Genomic DNA, 13,472 nt, shown 5'->3' with positions numbered 1-13,472 from the left:
GAGATAAGATCAATCTTAGCCTTATGTACCTCAATTCCCTTCAACGAGATGATATGTCCAAGGACAATTTCCTTACGAACCATGAAGCGACACCTTTTCCAATTCAATACCAAGTTCTTCTCCTCACATTGCTTCAGCACATTTTTTAAAATTTTTAAGCATTTACTGAAAGATTGACCAAAGACAAAGAAATCATCCATGAAGACCTCTAAATATTACCCCACCATATTAGAAAAAATACTCATCATGCATCACTGAAAAGTGGCAGGGGCATTACATAGTCCGAATGACATCCTTCGATAAGCAAAGGTGTTAAAGGGACATGTGAATATGGTCTTTTCCTAATCTTCATGAGCTATCTCTATATGGTTGTAGCTCGAATACTTGTCAAGGAAGCAATAGTATGAGTGACCAGCCAGCCTTTCCAAAATTTGATCAATGAAGGGCAAAAGAAAATGGTCATTCCTCGTGACGGTATTCAATTTCCTATAGTCAATATACATTCTTCAACCAGTAGTAACTCTAGTTGGCATGAGTTCATTATTGGCATTGGCTACTATAGTGATTCCAGGCTTCTTAGGAACAACCTGAGTTGGACTCACCCGTTGGCTATCCGATATGGGGTATATGATACCCACATTTAATAGTTTAAGAACCTCGGCCTTAACCACTTCTTTCATGTTTGGATTTAATCTACGTTGTGATTGCTGAGAGGTCGTCGTATTATCCTCTAGATAAATGTGGTGAGTACAAATCGAAGGGTCAATTCCCTTAAGGTCCACAATCAACCATCCGAGGGCCCCCTTGTGCTTAATGAGAGTAGAAATAAGCATACTCTCCTATTCTTGCTCGAAGTGGGAAGAAATCACTATGGGGTATGTCTCGTCTTGACCTAAATAGACATATTATTTTCATAGACCTTCGAATTTCACCCCTATACATAAAATTCTACTCTCTTCTGTCTCACTCAAGTGAATTGGTTTTGAGAGCATTCTGTCACTCTTTGGTGACCTTTAACTTCAACCTTATTCACCGCCTATGTGCCCTTTACAGTCACTCATTCCACAGAGTTAGTTGGGGCTTCTTCCTCAAGTTAAGTCATGATCGTGCATTCGATGAAAGAGCTTTACAAGTGGCACTGATCTTCTTCAGTCACGTAATATTTTTGTATAAGGCTTTTGCCCATTGTCCAAGATTCCCTACTGTTGCCCCTCATGGGAGTCTGGATCATGTCTCAGTCCCAATGTGGTTAATCATTCAAAAAGACCAACTAAGGATCATTGGCTTGGTTAACCTTTACCTGACCAACTATCTAATACTACAAAAGCTCATTAAACAAAGCTTTTTAGCTTTATTAAGGATTTGGCTCAAACTCTTTGATAGATTCCCATGTGTTATAGACCCGTTCGCCAATTTATTCTCAATTATCCCAATCTTCAAAATCTATGAGTGTGCAAGCGCACCCTTCCATTTTGAAGTCGGGCGAGACAAGCTACATTTAGCTAGGCGCCTCTTTTCCTTCTGCCCAACTCCCCGAAAACAATGTTCAACTTGCATGTGTTAAGCATATATAGCTAGTGTTCCATGGTTTGGCTGATGCTAGTGTCTAGTCTCACTTTCCCATTTCTTATTTTTTGTCCCTTTGACAACTTTTAAAATTTTACAACGACCAAAATGTCTCTACTGCAGTCCTAACACCCAGACGATGTTTTAGTGTGGGAGAAGTTAAGAGAGCCTCGTACAAATGTGTGGAGCGGGTCCTGTGAAATCATAATTGGGTCCACTCCACAGGAGATCTAATCTGCTCATTGTATTCAATCAATTCTAAACCCATAAAAGCTTTAATTTCATTATGATCCAAGCCCCACAAATATCAATAATAGTGGGCTTTCATTCTTATTTATGTCCTTTATCCCATCTATTTCCCCTGGTGTGGTCTACCTTTGATGTGGTTTTCTGTCATTCTTGGGCTCATGCCCTGAAATGAAAAACCCAATCAAATGAATAACGTGGATTTAACATATGACATCATAGGTGTTCGCTTGATACCCCAAGTGCAAGGTTGCAAAGTAATAATAATTCGGTGAGACCAAGATCAAACCCACATGGACTGTATATTTAAGTTGTTTTCTGAATTATTTTAGGATTAGAACTAGCGGCTTAACTAAATCTGAAAATAGTGCAGATATTGTTTTATGAAATGAACTATTGATTTAAGGTGTTAGAGCATTAAGGATCCACTTGTACCTAATTTTAATACTATTTTACTTGATTTAGTTAAATATAACGCAACTTGAATTGAAGTCCTAATCTATCCAGATAGATAATGGAGCGATTAAACCATAATTATCATTCAAACAGAAATCTGAACATTCATAGGTTCGGTTTTCACATAAAAGTCTAGTTGCAATGATTTGTAAGGAATTCGAAGCATCCACCATGCCCTTAGTCAATGATGGATCACAGAATCTCACAAATTAAACAATCATAAAGTAAATAAGGAAGCATTTAGATAATTCCTAAGCTTCCACTGTTCCTGGAGTCGACGATGGATCAAAATAAAATAAAAAATACTTCTTCTTTCAAACCAAATTTCATAAATAGTTCAACATGCAATCATTTATAACTTGAGTCAAAGTGAAATAAACATCCAAACAACTACAAGCTTCACCTCTTAATTCTAACTAAGAGATTCAACAAACTGAATACATGATTCAACTCAAACTCTCAAACAAAAACATGAAAAACAACTCAAACCGACAGATCAAAGAGGAGGAAAAACTCATTGCTGCTCCGCACACTGCTGCTACCTCTCCTGTAACGCCCTGAAATTTGGGGGTCGAGCATAGCTCAGCTCCCGAGTTCCAAAACATCACTTATGCAACATATTTAATGATGAATGTATGTTGACTGTATTAGTACATAAAACATGGAATAGATTAAGCCAAAACACAGATATGATTCAGGGACAAGTGAATAAAGCAAGCGGAAGACTTATAGCAAAATATGTGTACAAGTGTAAATCCCTGAATTACATATACAACCAGATCGTGTAAAAGTGTTATTTATCAAAATTATAAATATCAATTACATCGTTTCAGTTCCAAAAATATAATCCCAGAGATCCTGCGCAACAGACCGAGGCTCGCTAGAACCCGTCTGAAAACTGCATATAGGAGAAGGCAGCCTCGTCGTCATCCAGCTCCCGCTCTGCCTCAGACGTCGCATCCACATCTGCAACATTAGGGCCTAAGACAGAGTCTGGTGGGTGTGTAACACCGCCCCAGAAACGTGGGAGTGAGTGATCAACTCAGTGGAACAATAAGGCACTGGTTAACATGTTATCAGTTCAATCAAACAGTAATGATAAAGCAGAACAATTAAATAAATCCTAAGTACTCTTGTTAATGCAGGTATGAATGCAATATGATGCGTGCCCTCACACGTACACCCTCAGCGTCTTCATCTTACGTTACGCATGACATCGCCTCAAAGTGCGCCACGTCTACAAAGCACATGCAAATGCGGTGCATGGATATGATTACCAAGTTATTATAGTCCATTTCACACAACAGGATTGGGAAGCTAAGATACCTTCCTCATATCACCATCCAAACAGTGATCCATACTAGGGTCGTCAATCCTAGACATCTCATACGATCATATAGTTGAGGTCGTAGCAAAGGGCTCGTCACCAATCAATGCACGCCTTTCATGCCCTTACTACCACAGATCGGCTCGTCACCTCCTTGCGGTATTCAGGTATGCTCGAGGTCACTACAAAGGGCTCGTCACCAATCAATGTAGGCCGACAGCACGAATATAGTGTCTCATACCACCATAATCGGCTCACGAGTTTAGTTGCTCACTGGTCACTACGGGGAGGCTCGTCACCCCAGCGTAGGCTGACAGCTCGACCACGGTGTCCCATACCACCATGTCCGGCTCATGAGTCTTAGCGGATCAAGTACCATAGTTAAGAGGATTTCACTGGTAAGTTCGGTATCCTAGATTCAAACAGTAGCGTCCATACATGGTTAACATACATCGGACAATCGGGTTATTTGACGAACTCGACTAGCACGAGCGCACGTCGAATTGAGCGACATGGAGTGCGCAAACACTCCGCGTGGCCAAACCACTGCCGACAACTCTAATACGACTCGGGTTCGTCTAATACGTCCTACATGGCGAAAGCAATCTCAACCACGCATATAGGGTCAATTACCGATTTCCTGGACTAAGGCATAGTCCCAAACACCTTACACTACTACAGCTACTCATATGGATTGTAAGACAGTAATGGAACAACAACTCAAATCATGGTACATCATCACTTGAAGAAATAACAACTTAACATACATGTAAGCATAGGAGATGCTTGAATTTAAATAACATGGAATGTAACTGCATAAGGGAAATCATGCGCATCCATAGGAGTATTGAGAATCACTTCTCAACGCCCACAATTCGTGCAATAAGTTACACTTAGATCATTCATGCATTTCTACAAACACTTAGCATACATGGAACAACATACATGACGTATGTTGGAATACATGCACTTAGACAATTCCTTTTACCAAGGAGTCGTCATACATGCATCTAGCATACATACATGACAAATAATCATGGCAAACACAAGTGCGTATTTTATACGTATACGGTACTTTATAAATACACATAGAATACACAAATCTCAATATAACACATGCATATCAGGAAAGCAATGTAAACACAACATTTGGCATGTGAAATGTCATCCATAACAAGAATAAATCACTAACTGGGATTGAAAGCCTTGAAAACCATAACCTATACACTTAAAGTCCGCACCTTAAGCAAAGAAAGAACCGCCGAGCTGATTTAGACGAGTTGTCTTCGTCAACGGCGCTAGAATACCCTAAAATAAGGATAGAAATGAGATACAACAACACCAAGGCTAGTCTAAGCTCTAACACAGGTTAGGGTTAGGTTAACTTACCCCAAGAGAACTCAGAATCGTCAGAAGAACGATTCAAAGTGAAGGTTCGAAGATGAAGAAGAACAAGGAAGAAATCAAGATGATTCACCAACTTATCTCTCTCACTTACTCTCTCTTTTCCACTCTCTTTCCAAGCTAGGGTTAGAGAAAATCGTATGGAAAAGAGAGCTAGGGTTTAAGGACTATAAATAGGCCTTTATTTGACGAAAATAACCCCAGGGTCAAGGTATACTTAGGTTATAACCAAAGTAAGCCTTTCTCGATCCAACGAAGCACTTCTGGTGGGCCTATAACCACGAAAGGTCAGACTTAAGCTCCTTGACCATGGATCTAGGTCAAGCAGAGTTTTCATACCGACCGGCTCTTCAGATCAGCCGTAGCGGACCACACTCAATTCAACAGTCACGGAATCTCGATCAGGTCCACAAGCACTAGGATATGCCTGGGCCAACTATCCTGATCAGAGGGTGAAATTGGGTCAGAATCCAACGGTCAGAATGCTTAAAATCGTCGCGCAAGCGACACGACTCAGATTTCAATAAAAGCTTAATAAATTCCAACCGTTCTCACACTCTTCACTCCGAACTCAATCAAATCGACCCAGAACATCGGATCGACTTGATTTTCGAGGTGAAGATCAAGCCCAACTCGGTGACCGCAACAGCCTAAGATCATCGCCATCGAACTTTCGACGCACAGTCCAGGTCCAATCCAGATCTTCCAAAAAATCCCCAGAACAACTGGATTTAGCGATGGATCCCAGATTTCAGAGTAACGTAGCGCTCACTAATCTACACGTTTAGAGCCATGCAGATATAATTTAAAGTGATTGATGCGAATTTCACAAGCAATCGAGTAAAGCGCTAATTACCCCAAAACAACTACTTAAGGAAAGATTAGCACAAAAATTCCAAGGTCGTTACATCTCCTCTCCTCCAAAACATCTCAAAAACCCTACAAGCATCCCTATTTATAAGTTTACAATAGACCGACTTTGAAACCACCTCAATTTATACACTTTAGTTACGCTACGGTTGCATCGAAGTAGCATATGAAAAATTTATGCAAAATCAATCAAACTTAGGTCTCACCTAAGCTATCTTAGGTGGGACAGAAGTTGCTTCGGTCGGACCGAGTCGATCTGAATTAAGTCTAAAAATTACAATTTTTCACTGGACTGTTTTGTGCACTTTCGATTGGACCGAAGGTCAAGCCAAAGATTAAGACGAATGATCTATTTTCTGCTATTGGACTTGCGATTTTTCCAGTCTTTTCTTCCTCCTTTGCACTTGATTTTCTTAGATCTTTGGTATGTGAATTCTTCATTAATCACCTCAAAATCTCTAGATCTTCCCTTGGTAATCCTTTGAGTATTAAACTCTTTGAAAACAATGTTCGTTTCTCCATTGCTCTTGAATTTTCCTTGTAAGAGGAAACAAATGTAATGAGATCATTTACGCACAGTAATATTCATAAAACTAAGTTATAACAAAGGGGGAAATATGTAATATTTCACACTCAACACACTCCCCGAACCAGTATTTTGCTAGTCCTAAGCAAAACATATGAACATTAACTCTCAAAACTTCAAATTCCACATGCACATGCCTTTAGAAAACAACTTTTTGTGCAACATTATACATATGAGTAGTATTCAAAGACAAGGATATAAGCTTAATAATCCAGCTTCTAATGTCATTAGCAAATAATTGGACTCAGTCCTTTTTCATCAATTAATCAATAAAGTGCATTCAATCATCAAGTTCCTAGCGTGTATCATGATTTCCAACTTACAATTCCAAGAAGTTAGCGTCCTTTTATAGTGTTAGGTATGTTCATTACTTTAAAGTGGACAGCTCAACACAGGTACTGATTTCAAACTTATCTCCATTTTTACTCATTTTCCAGCTTTGGATTTTATATCGATGGCTTGTAATTATTTTCATTCTTTCTCTTTCTTTTCATTTATTCTTTCACATATTCTTACCATAGCTAGCCCATTATCGATCTTACTGTTTTTTCTTAGCTGGTTATCATTTCATTCAATTTTTTAGCATTTCTTTTTTTCTTTTAATACTTTGGGTAGATAAAGATCTCCAGACATGGTTCCTGATCACTTTTAAGTAATTATCATGTTAACACTAGAACGTAAGCAAGCATCACAGGTTATAAGTTGTGAATTGTGAGTTGGACTTAATTGGTGTTTAAAAATTTCTATTGATTTGTTAATTAGGACTTTGTTCAATCATTTACTAATTAACTAGTCTCTAAGTTCCAAGATTTATTCTTTTGTCTACTTTCAGTACTCAGCATATATACCAATTACGTAGAATTTTGTGTTCTAAAAGAGTTTTGAAATCAAAAATTTGAAAAGTTCAAAATTTTTTAAAAGATTTGGCTCAACAAACTAGAAGGACACTGATTTAATTAGATCCATCTAATCTCACCCCCAACCTAAATTTTACATTGTCCTCAATGTAAGAGATATGCAATCAACTCAATATGAGATAAAATGAATAAATGAGGAATGAGTTAGAAGGATAATACCTGAGAAGGAAGAATATAGCGGTATACAAAGTCTTCATTATGTAAGGGATTATTGGAAAAAAAAGTACTATTAAAACAAAACCAAATAAAACTAAAGTAAACTAATCTAATCCTAAGTCCTATAAAAGCAATAAGGGGACCTCCATCAGACTAGAAGGTCAGTCCTGATAAACAAGGTCAATTAGAGGGATGGACGTGTCCTTTGAATCAAAATTTTCAATGAATAGTTTGAGTCGACGGTCGTTCACTTCGAAAATGTTACCATTCATTGGATTTTCTATCTCGACCGCCCTATGAGGATAAATCATTTTAAGTATGAAAGGGCCGGTCCAACGAAATCTCAGTTTCCCTGGAAATAAATAAAATATAAAATTATACAAGAGGACTTTTTGATTTAGTTCAAGTATTTTCCAAAGAATGTTTCGGTCATGGAACTTCTTCATCCTGTCATTGTAAATTCTATAGTTTTTATACTCATCATTTTGGATTTCCTTAAGTTTATTAATTTGTAATTTATGCAACAAGCCGGCGTTAAGGTTGAAATTAAAATTCTTTACTGCCCAATATACCTTACACTCTAGTTCCACAGGTAAGTGTCAAGCTTTCCTATAGACAAGTTGGAGACATTCTAATAGGGATTTTATATGCGGCACAATATGCCCATAATGCATCGGTCAATTAAATTAACCAATCTTTACAATCGAGGTTTACCGTTTTTCTCTAGAATTATATAAGAGGACTTTTTTATTTAGTTCAAGTATTTTCCAAAGAATGTTCCGGTCATGGAACTTCTTCATCCTGTCATTGTAAATTCTAGAGTTTTCATACTCATCATTTTGGATTTTTCTTAAGTTCATTAATTTGTAATTTACGCAACAAGCCGGCGTTAAGGTTGAAATTGAAATTCTTTACTGCCCAGTATACCTTACACTCTAGTTCCACAGGTAAGTGCCAAGCTTTCCCATAGACAAGTCTAAAGGGAGACATTCTAATAGGGATTTTGTATGCGGTACAGTATGCCCATAATGCATCAGTCAATTGAATTAACCAATCTTTACGATCAAGGTTTACCATTTTTCTCGAGAATTTGTTTAGTTTTTCCTATTTGAAATCTCAGCTTGACTGCTTGTCTGCGGGTGATAGGGAGTACTTTATGCGAGATGCCATATTTCTTTATTAGTATTTGAGATGAGCTATTACAAAAGTGGGTTCTACCATCACTTATAATGACTTGAGGTGTTCCGAACAGAGATATGACGTTTTCTTTTCAGAATTTAATGACTATGTAGTGGTCATTATTTTGGCACGAGACCTGTTCGACCCATTTAGAGACATAATCAACTATAAGCAAACTGTAAAGGTTTTTAAATGATTGGGAGAATGGTCCCATGAAATCGATGCCCCAACAATCGAATGCTTCAATAGTAAGGATCAGTTTCAATGGTATCATATTCCAACGGGACAATTTTTCCAACTTTTGACAATGCTCGAAGGCTTTGCAAAAGTTGTTAGTGTCCTTAAACATAGTGGGCCAATAAAAGCCACACTGTAGAATTTTTATTGTGGTTTTCTTGGCCGAAAAGTAGCCACCACCGGCGTGTGAGTGACAGAAGGAGATTTCATTTTGATGTTCATTGTTAGGAACACATCTCCTTATGATTCGATCTGGGCAATACTCGAATAGGTACAGATCATCTCAAATGTACTTGCGCACCTCGGAAAAAATTTCCTTCTATCTTGGTTGGTCTAGTATGTCGGTGTGAAACCTATACTAAGATAGTTTGCAATATCAGCAAACTAAGGTAGTTGAGAGACTTTAAAAAGTTGTTTATTAGAGAACATGTCATTGATATGAGTCATCTCAATGGAATCGGATAAGACTGGCCTAAAGAGATGATCGGGTACGACGTTTTCTACACCTTTCTTATCACATATTCTAATGTCGAATTTTGGAGTAGAAGGATCCATCTTAACAAATGGGGCTTGGCATCCTTCTTAGCCAGAAGATAATTCAGCACTGAATAGTCCGTAAAAGCTATAATCTTGGATCCTATTAAGTAAGACCTAAACTTGTCCAAGGCAAAGCTACAGGTAAGAGTTCCTTCTCCGTAGTCGAGTAATTCACTTGGGCAGATTTTAACATTCTACTTACGTACTAGATTACATATGGCTTCTTTTCTTTTTATCTACCCTAACACTTCCCCAATACCATAGTCACTTACATCGCACATGATCTCAAAAGGGAGATTCCATTCGGGTGGCTACATGATAGGAGTACTAGTCAACATACCCTTAAGCTTAGAGAAAGCTTTCTGGCATTTTCAGTCCACTCAAATGGGGTATCCTTTTGAAGAAGATTATACAAAGGACTTGATATGTGACTAAAGTCCTTAATGAGTATTCTATAAAAAATCGGCGTGTTCTAAAAAGGAACGCATATCACGTATGCTTTTGCGTGAAGATAGGTTAGAGATAAGATCAATTTTTACCTTGTCTACCTCAATTTTGTTGGACGAAATTATGTGTCTAAGGAATATTCCCTTTTGAACCATAAAATGACATTTCTTCCAATTAAGCATAAGGTTTTTTTTCTCACATCTCTTCAACACTAGTTTAAGATGTTCAATGCATTCGCTGAAGGATGAACCAAAGACAGAGAAATCGTCCATGAAGACCTCTAAAAAGTGTCCCACCATGTTTAAGAAAATACTTAACATGAACGCTGGAATGTGGACGGTGCGTTACACAATCCGAATGACATCCTTTGGTATGCAAAAATGCCAAAAGGACATGTGAATGTTGTTTTCTCTTGATCTTCAGGAGTTATCTCTATCTAGTTGTAGCCTGAATATCCGTCCAAAAAGTAGTAGTAGGAATGCCAGCTAACCTTTCTAGAATTTAGTCAACAAAAGGTAGAGGAAAGTGGTCTTTCCTAGTGATGGTATTCAATTTATGGTAGTCAATGCACATTCTCCAACCAGTAATGACTCTGGTTGGCCTAAGTTCATTGTCTATATTGGCTACAATGGTGATCTCAGACTTCTTAGGAACCACATGTGTATGACTCACCCATTGGCTATCAGATACTGGGTATATGATACCCACATCCAATGGTTTAAGCACCTCGACTTTAACCACTTCTTCATATTTGAGTTTAATCGGCATTGTAGTTGCCTTGAGATTTTTACATTTTTCTGGAGGTGAATGCTATAAGTACAGATTAAATGATCAATTTCCTTGAGGTTCACAATGGTCCATCCAAGGGCTCCTTTATGTTCCCTGAGAGTCGCGATGAGCGTACTCTCTTGTTCCCTATCCAGGTGGGAAGAAATCACCACCGGATATGTCTCATCTTAACCTAAGTAAGCATATTTAATATTAGCTGACATCGATTTTATATCAAGCTTTGATGCCTTGACACTTGACGATAGAAGCGTTTTTTCATTTTAAAGCAGCTACTCAAATTGTGGCCTTCGCCGGTTAGTTTCAAGTACCGGTGCTACATTTAAGAAGGCATCCATCTCCTTAATCATATCATCATCTACATCAGTGGAGTGGGCCAAGCATGTTTCTAGAGTATTAGAGCATTGCGTCAGGAGAGCTCTATCTTCCACGAACGAGTTAATCAAGTTAATGTCATGGGAATCATCAATATCCTTGGGTTGTTTGCACATGTCAAAAATGTTCAGTTCTAGTGTCATGTTCCCGAAAGTTAGTTTCATAATTTCATTCCTACAGTTGATGATTGCATTTGAGGTGGCTAGGAATGGACGGCCCAAGATGATGGGAATTTGAGTACTTGTGTTCATGACGGGCTATGCATCTAAGACGATAAAATCTATTGGGTAGTAGAATTTATCAACTTGGACTAGCACATCCTCAATCATTCCTCTCAGTATATGAACTGAACAGTCATCTAATTGAAGTGTGGTCCTAGTGGGTTTTAATTCACCAAAGCTTAGTTGTTCATAAACTGAGTATGGAATCAAGTTTACACGTGCTCCTAAGTCAAAAAGTGCATGTTCGATTCAGTGGTTCCTAATTACAAAAGAGATAGTTGGGCTACCAGGATCCTTGTATTTTTGCAGTACATTTTTCTTTAGGATGACACTCAGTTTCTCAGTCAGAAAATTTTTCTTTTGAATATTATGTCGTCTCTTAGCTATGCACAAGTCTTTTAGGAACTTGGCATATGAGAGAATTTTTTTAATGGCATCCAAGAGAGGGATATTGATTTTCACCTATTTCAGAACCTCCAGAATATCCTGAGTGTTAGACAGAGGTTTTGGCAAAATCAACCATTGGAAAAATGGTACAAGAGGCTTGTATTCTCTTTCCGGTTTCTTTTCTTGTGAGGCATGGTTAGGTCTATCATCCCTCTTAGCCTATTCCGTGTCTTTAGGCTTTTCGCCCCTCGTAGGATGGTTTTATGAAATATCTTTCCACATCTAAGAGTGGTGATAGTTATAGCTTGTTCCATATGGTTTGAAGAGCTAGGGTCACTTAATTCATACTGTCGTTTTGGGTTAGGGAGACGTTGGGCCGGCAAGGTCCCTTTTTCCCTAACTGTAAGTTGTGACTCTATTTTCTGAGTGGATGAAACAAACATTCCTAGGAATGTTTTAATGTCCTAGAATGCTTGTAACATGTTTTCATTGATTTTCTCTTAATTTTACATAAATTTCTTAATCGTATCCTCCTAGGGTTTTCTTTGATTGAGAATTTGAGGAAAGGCCCCTTGAGGAGTCAATGTCTGTCTATTCCTGTAACATCCCGGATTTTTCCCAACTTGGCAATGGATGTCCTTGGACGTATAATTGCCCTAAGACCTTATTCTGTTGTAATTAAGTATTAATAGCTTGGATCACTTTCTATATTAACTACAAAGGCCCAAGTACCACCTCAGGTAGAAATCAAATAGGACCAAATCATTTAGAAACTAGATTCTCTGTGTAATGGGCCCTAATCACTTTAAATAGTATGGGCATATGTGTAGCATATTGTAGGTTCAGATGATGGCGTAGCCTGCGAGGCGGAGGCGGACTTTTATGATGATGAGGAGGGTTTCTCCTATATACAGCTATCAGGTGTGTCTATGTAGACCGTGTTCTGATCGACGGGGTTTACAGGGATGTTGACTAGATACCATTACACTCGTTATGATTGTATTTTGGAGCACATATGTATATTCATTTTGTACATTTTGGAGGTATACATGTACATGTTTAACCTAGTAACCTGATCATACTTCGGAGACTTACTACAGTTCATATATCTTATACATCTAATACAGTCTTCCGCTTGCAAAATTCACTTGTCTCTGGAGTATGATATGTTGTTTTGGTATAATCTCATTCATGTTTAATGCACTAATATGGACAACATTTAATCATCATTATCCATGTTTCATAAGTGATGCGTTGGAACTCGGGAGTTGAGTTTGTGCTCGACCCCTGATTTTCAGGGCATTACAGTTCCTCCAACTGAAGTTAGGGTGGTTCCTCCAGCCGAGGTTATATTTGAGATGGGAGTGTTAAATGGTCATTGATAGTTGTTTACAACATTTGTAGGAAAATCCTGTGTCCAGTGCATGCTGCTAGCACAAATACCACAAACATCTTGAACAACCTCATTGGGTTTGATTGATTCTATTTTCTTAAGTTTCATGCCCTCGACTTTTCTAGTGAGATTAACAACCCTAGCGCTCATATCTTCATTGTCCCTCAAGATGTATTCCTCCCTTTTCTTGTGAATGTGTTGGCTTAGAAGTCGTGGCTTTTGAGGAGGTATTCCATAATTATGCGTTTTTAGCAAGTCAAAATAATCTCATGCATCATCAGCCTCCTTGTTCATAAACTCCCTGTTACACATCATTTCTACGAACTGGTGGATGGGTAAAGTCAGTCCATCGTAGAAAAAGCTTATTACCCACTAAATTTTA

Source organism: Magnolia sinica, chromosome 6, assembly GCF_029962835.1.
Source record: "Magnolia sinica isolate HGM2019 chromosome 6, MsV1, whole genome shotgun sequence".
NCBI classification, from domain to species: Eukaryota; Viridiplantae; Streptophyta; class Magnoliopsida; order Magnoliales; family Magnoliaceae; genus Magnolia; species Magnolia sinica.
This window is presented reverse-complemented; position numbering follows the sequence as displayed.